The sequence below is a fragment of the Athene cunicularia genome, assembly GCF_003259725.1.
Source record: "Athene cunicularia isolate RWA chromosome 4 unlocalized genomic scaffold, athCun1 chr4_part2, whole genome shotgun sequence".
NCBI lineage: Eukaryota > Metazoa > Chordata > Aves > Strigiformes > Strigidae > Athene > Athene cunicularia.
Genome location: NW_020799099.1, coordinates 24,490,389 through 24,499,288, shown reverse-complemented (window position 1 = coordinate 24,499,288; position 8,900 = coordinate 24,490,389).

Here is an 8,900-nt window from a genome sequence, read left to right as displayed (position 1 = left end):
AGGCCATTTGTCTTCTTGATGACTCATATCCAGGAATGAAGAAAACAATGTAAATCCTCTTCATCATGACCCCCTTTTCATTTCTTATTTGCTGATGTATATCAGATTATTGAATTTTAGAAAATGATGAGAACATTTGGCAAGTGCTTCACTCTGCAAACTTTCATTATTTCTTAAAAGTTATCATATTTGAATATCCTCGTTTCAAATAAAGTCAAAACAATTCTTTAATCAAGCCATTTTAGCTCTTAACTGAAAGACACCTGTGCAGACCAAACTAGGCTGTGTTTTCATTCTCTGTCCCATAAAACTGTAATTATGTGCCTACAGGTCATCCCAGAAATTGCTCTTTCATAGAACAAGGCAGATGTAGAGGGGGAGTCCCACGTTGCTTTTAAGAGGACATGCACATCCAGATCAAGAGCCTTGATCCCTAGTTCTCCCATAAACAACTATTCCCCTTTATTTCAGTACACAGTGGAACTGTGGAGTGTGAGCTCCTTGAATGTGGGACTGAAAATACTTTCTTTGGTTGTCAACACAGAAGCCAGAATCCACTTGACATATGCATCGCTAATTATAAGGAACCCAACATGGCCAAGATGCTAAATGTTCAGAAACTTGCTGTATTAACAGGAATGTCAGGCATTTCTATTACACATTACTGCTTTCTGTTTACATGAGAAAAACAGGACTTCTTTGGACAGCCTGTAAAAACCCCCAGCCATCCTTCTGACACTAACATCTGGAAAGAACAGCTAACTTCTCTGCTGTTCAACTTGATGGTGCCATTATGTGAGAAACCACAATATACTGGGTAGATATTTTACGTTGTTTTTTCATGATAAGGAAAATAAAACCACACCACACCAAACTAATGTGACAGTACAAAATGCCAGCCACCATTCAACCTCCTCAAACCTGTCTAGGCAACATTTAAAAGTCAAAAGCTAAATTTAGGTCTATGTGACAATAGTTTCTGCCCTGTAAATTCACGATTTATTACTCCAGGGAGTGCATTTTACCAAGGGAATTCCCCACCAGTAAGTACCTCTTCAAAAATGAGCAGTACCAGTCAAGACTTAACACCAGGTGGGGGTGAGCGGGGAGTTATTCTAGTCAGACATATCAACTCAGTTACATTTGATCCTCACCTGCAATTTACAGCTACCCTTCTTTCTCAAAAGTCTTCAAAGGGGTAAACACGATAAATATGCTTTCCCTTCCCCATCATATAAATAAATGGATTTTTAAAAAAAGAAGAAAGTGCACCCTTTTTTGCACTAGCAGGTGGTTAGCATCGATGGTAGAAACATCTCAAAGACTGTATTATCACAAAAGAAAAGCAGCACACTTATCAATGTTATCATCAATTTTGACAATTATTTTGTGCTACTCTTGACTAGACCTAAAGCTCATTTCCACAGTTCATGCCAGCACAATACACACACACACCTAGACAGGCACGCCAATTTTGAAGTGTGTATGCATGTTGATACAGAATTATGTACTCACATATTCACACACTCTCTTAAACACATACACACACTATACACAAGAAAACTATAAGGAATCGATAGGGGAAACTCCATTCAGTCATTCACCATGACACAGAGACTACCATGTTGAAGACTATCAATCAGTTGCAGTGTGATTTTTTTAAAAAAAAAAACCCACTTCTAAAATTACTCAGTTTTACCAGAAAAGAACATTTTGGCAGAAGAGCTTATGATTCCTGGGGAATGTGGATAAGCTACATCTATATGAAGGTTTGCCAATACTATTGCATTTCAACAGTGATGCTAAGATAAGTAGGGAGGCAACTATTTTCCCCACAGTGAAATGCCAGGCTGAAAAGCACAGCACTGCACAAGACAGAAAGGTTCCTTATGAGCATGATACTCAGATTCCACACTAAATACTGCAAAACCAGAACTGAAAAATCATAAAAGTTAAAGATACAAATTACAGAGGGGCTTTGACTTTTTAGAAGAGCCTCAATTTAGTCTTTGGGTTAAGGGTTGGGAATGTTTGGTTTGAGTTTTTTGTGTGTAAGTACAGGCTTTGATTGACAGCAAATATCTGGGGCATATTAGGATATTAATTACCTAACTTGTGAGGTATCTTAATGCTATATAAGGTGTCTTCAGTACACATTCATCAATATGGACGTTAGCCTACTTGACATTTATATTCCTTAAACACACAGTTGGCATGTGCTTTTCCTATGAATATTGACAAGCCAGAAGGAAAACACTGTTACAAGATTTTTATGGTTAATATTATGACAGATGATTTTGACTGATAAATTAAGTTCTAGAAATGAGATCTACCTGTTGTCTACCACATCCTGTGACATGTCACATCTTTCTGCCTCAGTGTCCTCAGAAGGGAAATATCCACTTGCCTCACAAAGTACTGTGAAACTGAATCAGTTTATAAGCTTCATATAATCTGGACAGTATCAATGTAAATGGAAAGCATTCAGCACTTGCAATATATGGTAGTGCCTTACAAGATCAAACCTAACTGTACAGCTCTTTGAAGATCACATACATGGTGACCAAATGTAGTCTATTTGAGAGCAAATTTTACCTTCAAAACTTAAAAGGAAATTGTAACATATACTTATCAATATTAGTCAAACCACCACCTCTGCCACTCATTTACAAATAGCAATCATGGCTAAGATCTCCAGATTTTCAAATGATACTAAAATTAGAATCAAAGCTAATAATGAAGAGTAATACAATCAGATTCCAAAGGATTTGGATCATTTAGGTAATTAGGCCAGCAGATGGCAAATGCAGTGCAGTGTAGAAAAATGTAAGATAATTGGTCTGGGAATATGTGCTAAATGGAACAATCATATAGCATGATTATTAAGAAAAAGTGGTTTTTGTGGGGAAAAAATTAAACCATTCAGAGAGAGGCTATGACAATATATTAGCAAATAAAAAAAAAAATATTTTAAAAGGAAATGGTAAAAGGCATTTACTAGAACCTGCAAGGTATAATGTATGTGAACTATTTTTACAATAAAGAGATCCAGCCAGGAAATGATTTAATTAGGTAATAGGACCAACTAGCGTGAAAGTGCAAGTATAAGCAGCAGCATTCAAACACCTTACAGGATGTGTTTGGCATTGCATAGTATCAAAACCAAAGTTAGTAGAGTTCTTAGAAGATCAAGTACACTAGGATATAACTAAAGCCTTTTGAAGTTTAAAGCCACAAACAAAACTAAGTTTAGTAAAGCAAGAAGCACTAACCTACCTTATTAATTGTCAATATCTCAATGAAGAAACAACTTACAGAGACTTCTCAGTCTCCCCATTGGAGTAGGTTGGGTTTTGAGTATGACACCAAAGATGCAAGTTCCTTATCTAAACTAGGCAGACCAAGGACTCTGAACACAATCCAAATGACTACACTATCAGCTGTTCTAGAATGAATTTCCCAATTCTGTTCTAAAGCAAAGGTCCCTTTCCTAATATGAATTTCTTCCAAAAAGGTTGGAAATGTAATTTTTGCTAAAACTTGAAAAATTTGCATCAGCTGCACTAGTTATATACATCATGGATCACCATGGCACAAAAATAATTGATGTAGAAATAAAACCTTGGTTCTAAGCACTGTGTTTCTAAAAAATATATAATACAACAAACAACGATAGCAACAAAGAACAGTTGGATCTAGGATGCAGCTATGTAAAAGCATTGCAGGGTTGTCAGTTGTGGTACAAACTAGCCCTCTTTAATATAATACAAATGCAAAGATAAAAGGCTAACCTAAAAAAAAAAGATTTATGGAACATTACAAATAGGCACTGCTACACTTAAAGGACATTATTACATATGGCCACTGACATTTTAGGACAATGAAAGTTATGAGGAAAAGTACAGGCAGTCATGGCCCATTTTCACTGGGAAAGATGACATGGAGATGTGACAAAATCGGTATTTTTCATAACTACCGTCTGTTAGTTATTTTTTACACTAGTAAAAGACTAACTCTGCAATTAAAAAAACCCCACCTGTCAATCCTGTTTGTGCCATTAGGCCTATTTAGAGGTCCACACAATTGGAGCATTCAAGAGTCCAAAACTTAAGTTACAGAATAGGAATCAAAATAGGAAAATAGCAGAAGGGATGTAAAAAGCATACAGGTAGGATTAAGATACAATAAATATTAAAAAGCACATTCCTAATCCTAAAATATCATTAATTCTTGTAATAAAATAGCGAAGTCCTTCCCTTACACCATTAATTTCCTTTTTCATCTTAACCTGCTAACTTTATTTTGTGATGGAGCTATCACATGAAAGTGCTTTGAGTGCTTTTCTCTGATTGCACTAGCAGAGTTATATGAACCATTACCTATCATTACCTTTATTTCAAACCTGTCAGTTCTTCGTCTTTGTAGCCAACAAGCTGTAAGAAGGGAAAAAATGCAGTCTCTATCAGAGAATAAAACCACCCATACAAAAATGAGCTGAAAGGAGCATATGAACAAAGGAGAAGGGAGGGCGAAGAAAGGGAGAGATAAGAGACTTGATAAATCTACATGCTCTCTCTGCAAAGGACATTCTATCCTCCTGCTATTTAAAAAAAAAAAAAAAATTAAACCCCCACAACACTAATATGCAATGCACACTGGAGCTGGCTTCTGCCCATGACTCTTCTGCCACACCTTGTACTTAAAATACCTCAAACATTCCACAAATATTATGCAAATAAAAATAATATTGATACCACTGCCTCATGCATGGAAAAATGTACATGAATGGAACTTGAGTACATGAGAGAAGATGCACTTCCCTCAAAGCTGCATGGATCTTATGAGGTGCTTTTCAGTAAATCCTTCATGAGCCACACAATGAGCTGTGAGCAATTAATGTTAATTAAATGGCCCCCTCTAACTATAGCACTGCCAATGACACGTTAATGACCTCAAAACGCACTTGGATTTGGAACTTTTTCCCCCGGGTGCGTGCCAGGCTGCCTTACCTCCGTAAAGCTGTGGCATGCTCCAGCTGCTACTGCACATGTACAGAATGTCATTCCCATTTGCAGTAACATGCACCGTTCGCCAAACACTGAAGGAGAGTAACTGTTATACAAGAGCACTGCAGATACAGCTCAGAGACTAAAACATGCCAGTAAGCTTTGATTTGCCTGCCTGCAACACCCAGAGAAACTACATGCAATTGCAAAGTGATGGCGTACTGACAGGCAGACCATTATGAAGGCAGCCAAGTTAATGCAGCAGAAACACACTCCAGAAGCTTATTTATGACACTCAGTGGCCGGTTAGTGGCAAATCTGCCTCTTAACATCTCAAAAATAAATAAGGAAATGAAAAACTAAATAAAAATGTTAAGTAAAAAGTTAAATCCCCACCCCCAGTGTAATACCATGGAGCAAATGCCAGGATCTATGGTGTCCTACTGGCTCTCAGCAAGTACTTTATTAGGAGGCAAAGTAATACAAAAGATCAGTTATCCCTGTACTCTGGGAGTATAATGGAAGCCACTGGAAACGACCAGAGGAAATAATGTAATGAAGTCACAAACAGACAGCTGAATTCATAGCCATTTGTAATTTGGCCATTATCTACACACCGAACTGCAAACATTCATTTCAAATATGAACACAAGATAAAGAAATCCAGCTGAGGGACAGAATGACATGTAAGTATCCTCTGAAAGCAAATGCCTCTGGAAAATACTAGATATTCAATCAAATTGAATTAACTGACAACAAATGCTGAAGTGTAGTAGAGGGTCTGACAACTTTTATCTCCAAAGCTATCCAAAAAAGAAAATGGAAGTATCTGGGATACGTGTTAAATGAATGAAGCCAGAGCATCTGCTGTGGCAAGCCTATTATTGGGCAGCTGGAAGAAACTAAAGGGCTGGCTCAAGGAATCTATCAAGAAATAGACAGAAAACTTATGGTACTTAACAACAAAGGATGTCCAAACAGTGGCAGAAGGTGCACAGTAATTGCTGAGCCCAGCTGATACCCCAAAGGATCACAGAAAGGATTTTCAGAAGCAGATTTCCCATCTTGTTTTGAAAGTATATCCACGTTCTATAGCCCACATATAGGTTCGTCCTTGGCTATAATTTACTAATGCCCCAAAACCTAATCTGTACACATACAGATAATCTTTTTCTCAAAGTTGTTTTTTTGCTTGTAGGACCTCTTCTTTCCTTCCATCTCTCCTGAATGATCTAGTGCAGTTAACACACAAGGCTACAATCAGTTTAAACTTGTGATTTTGTGGGTTTCAGGACAGGTAAAGATATTTCCACTGCTTTTCCAAAATCTCGCTAATAGCAGAGTGAAGACTGCTAAAATGTGGGGAGCTTTCTGTTACTGTGATAAGAGAGAAGCTCAAAGAAAAGCTGTTCCAAGAACACATATGGTACAAGAAAAAGTCTGAAAAATAAAGTAGTAGCTTAAAGCAGAGAAAAGTTATGATGATGGCAGTATACATTTCTTGTGGCTAATACGCAGCTTGTCACAGTCCCTAAAAATCACAGCTTAGTAAGTACAAAAACTAGAATCTAATAATGACACTGTGCATTCCAGCCAAAACATTTGAATTTTATTTTCATTTCAATATATGAATACCTTCACTGAAGGCTACAGACTGAGTACAAAAGACCCAGATAAGTTCAGGTATTTTTATTTAAAAAGGAAAAAAAAAAAAATCTATTTTGATGCTTGGATCCAAAAGCAATTGGCGAGAGATGAAAAAACAGACCCACTCAGAGGAATGAAGGAAGAGACCTTAGAGAAAATAAAAAGAGAATGGAGAAAGAAGAGAGAGGGAGAAAAGCAATCCCAAAAGTAGGAAAATGTCTGCAAATTGCATTGCAATGACAACATTGTAATTTGTTCATATTTGGCTTTGATACATGTGAAATTCAGAGCACAGCTAGAGCAAAATGCAGTCTGCTATGAAAAAATTGAAATCTTTAATTTCCACAGAGAAAGGTCTAATTATAGGAAACATATCAAGGTATTGTCTTTTGCATTACATGCAGTCAGAATATATCAACTCTTATTACGATTATTTCATTGGAATGACAACTGCACCCACAGTCCAAGGGATAATTTCCAGAGATTCCATCAGTGCTTCAGAAGATTCAGATTCTAAAACAGTAAGCATCATACACAGGAGAAATGGGACAATATTAAACATACCCTCTCAAACATAAAGTGTTGCCTTCATCCACCAGTAATCTATCTAGCCAAAAAGTAAGACCTATCTAGCATAAGACTTGCATTATCCAAGGCTTTGCAAAAAATCTATCATCTATTCATAAATGCCCCCCCTTTAAATAACTGCATACAGGAGAAATGTCTCGAATTCTAGTAAGGTTCTACTGAGTAGGTTTGCACTTTTGACATGCATGGTCATGAAACTGAAACATCTGACTGACACATATCTAATGTTCTGAGCTTAAAGGAGAGCACAGACTAGTCAGCAACTGAGGAATATGCTTTCCAGATGTGCTCCATTTCATAGGGTTCCATTAAGTGGCACATCTGCAGCTGCACTACACACCTGCACTTCCTCTTGCAGTCTGCAAAATGGGATAATGTTGGCTGACAGACAGCAATCGAGTTGACTAGCTGTTTCTAGCATCTGGGCTCATACAGAAACAGATATTAAAATGCTGCCTTGCAATTAAAAGAGAAAGCCCAAAATGTGATGGGTGCAAGTGTCTCTGAGTGCAGGCCGTTTGAGAAGTATGCACTAAGTCTTTCTAACAATTGGACCCGCTTGAAGTCAGCGCTGTAGCAGTTCCTAATGAGACCAGGGAGCACAAGTTGTGCACATGATGCTTTTCGCTGTGAATTTACAGCTGAAAAGCTAAGCAAGAAAAAACAACAGTCAGATAGACTTGTCTTCTGCAGACTCTATTCTCTGGGAGGTCTGCAAACACAGTATGTAAATAAAAAGAAAATCATAGTCATAAATATTGTCCCTTAGAGTTAGTGTTACCATGGTGCCTGTGCAACTCCAGCCATTCTCTAAGCACTGTATAAACAAAGATGAAGAAGGAAAAACAAGTCCACTACCACAACTTGAATAAGAGACAGCAGATGTCAAAAGAGGAAAATTGAAGGAAACAATGGTATAACATTGGTGAATATGAAGAATAGTGGTCTCGGCATAACACAGCTGCTTACCTAGTGGTAAATTTCTGTCAACACCACAAAAAAGAAACTTTTTAGAAGGGCTTTGAAGGATAGTTTGAAGAAATAAATCATAGCCTAAAAAAATGTGTTAAAAGTTTTTAAGTGGATTATGGTGATTGGCAACTGAAGACAGAAATAAATGTTATAATAATGCACGAGATGTGATAAGTGGGAGACACCAGAGCACCTTGAAAACAAAACCCACAAATATCTTATGTTTAATCTGACAGGTAATGGAGCTAGCTGATGAAGTCAAGGAAAGAAGTGACAGAGGTCAAACTGAGAGCTAAGGAAGTTACCCTTAGAGCAGTAAATTATCATTGACACAAGTGGGTCAAAACTGCATTGCCAAGGCTAGGAGAAAGGTTGCCAGCATAATCAAGAGATACAAAAGGTATGAGAATGTCTGGGAGGGAAGGCTAAGGCTTCTCCTTCAGCTATATTGAACTTCAGCAGGTGCACAAACAGGCCCAAGCAGATAGCAGACAGGCCAAGATTTCCATTTCATCAGGGAAGATGTAGAACACTTCTGTATCTTGTCAGCATCCAGGTGTATGCATTTCCATTCAGAAATCAGATCTTCAAAAGATGAAATTCTGAAATACAGAGGACTAAAAAGAGTGAAGCTTTTGGAGATTATGGATATTAATTAGGACAGTTTTGAGAAGACAGGATGAAGAT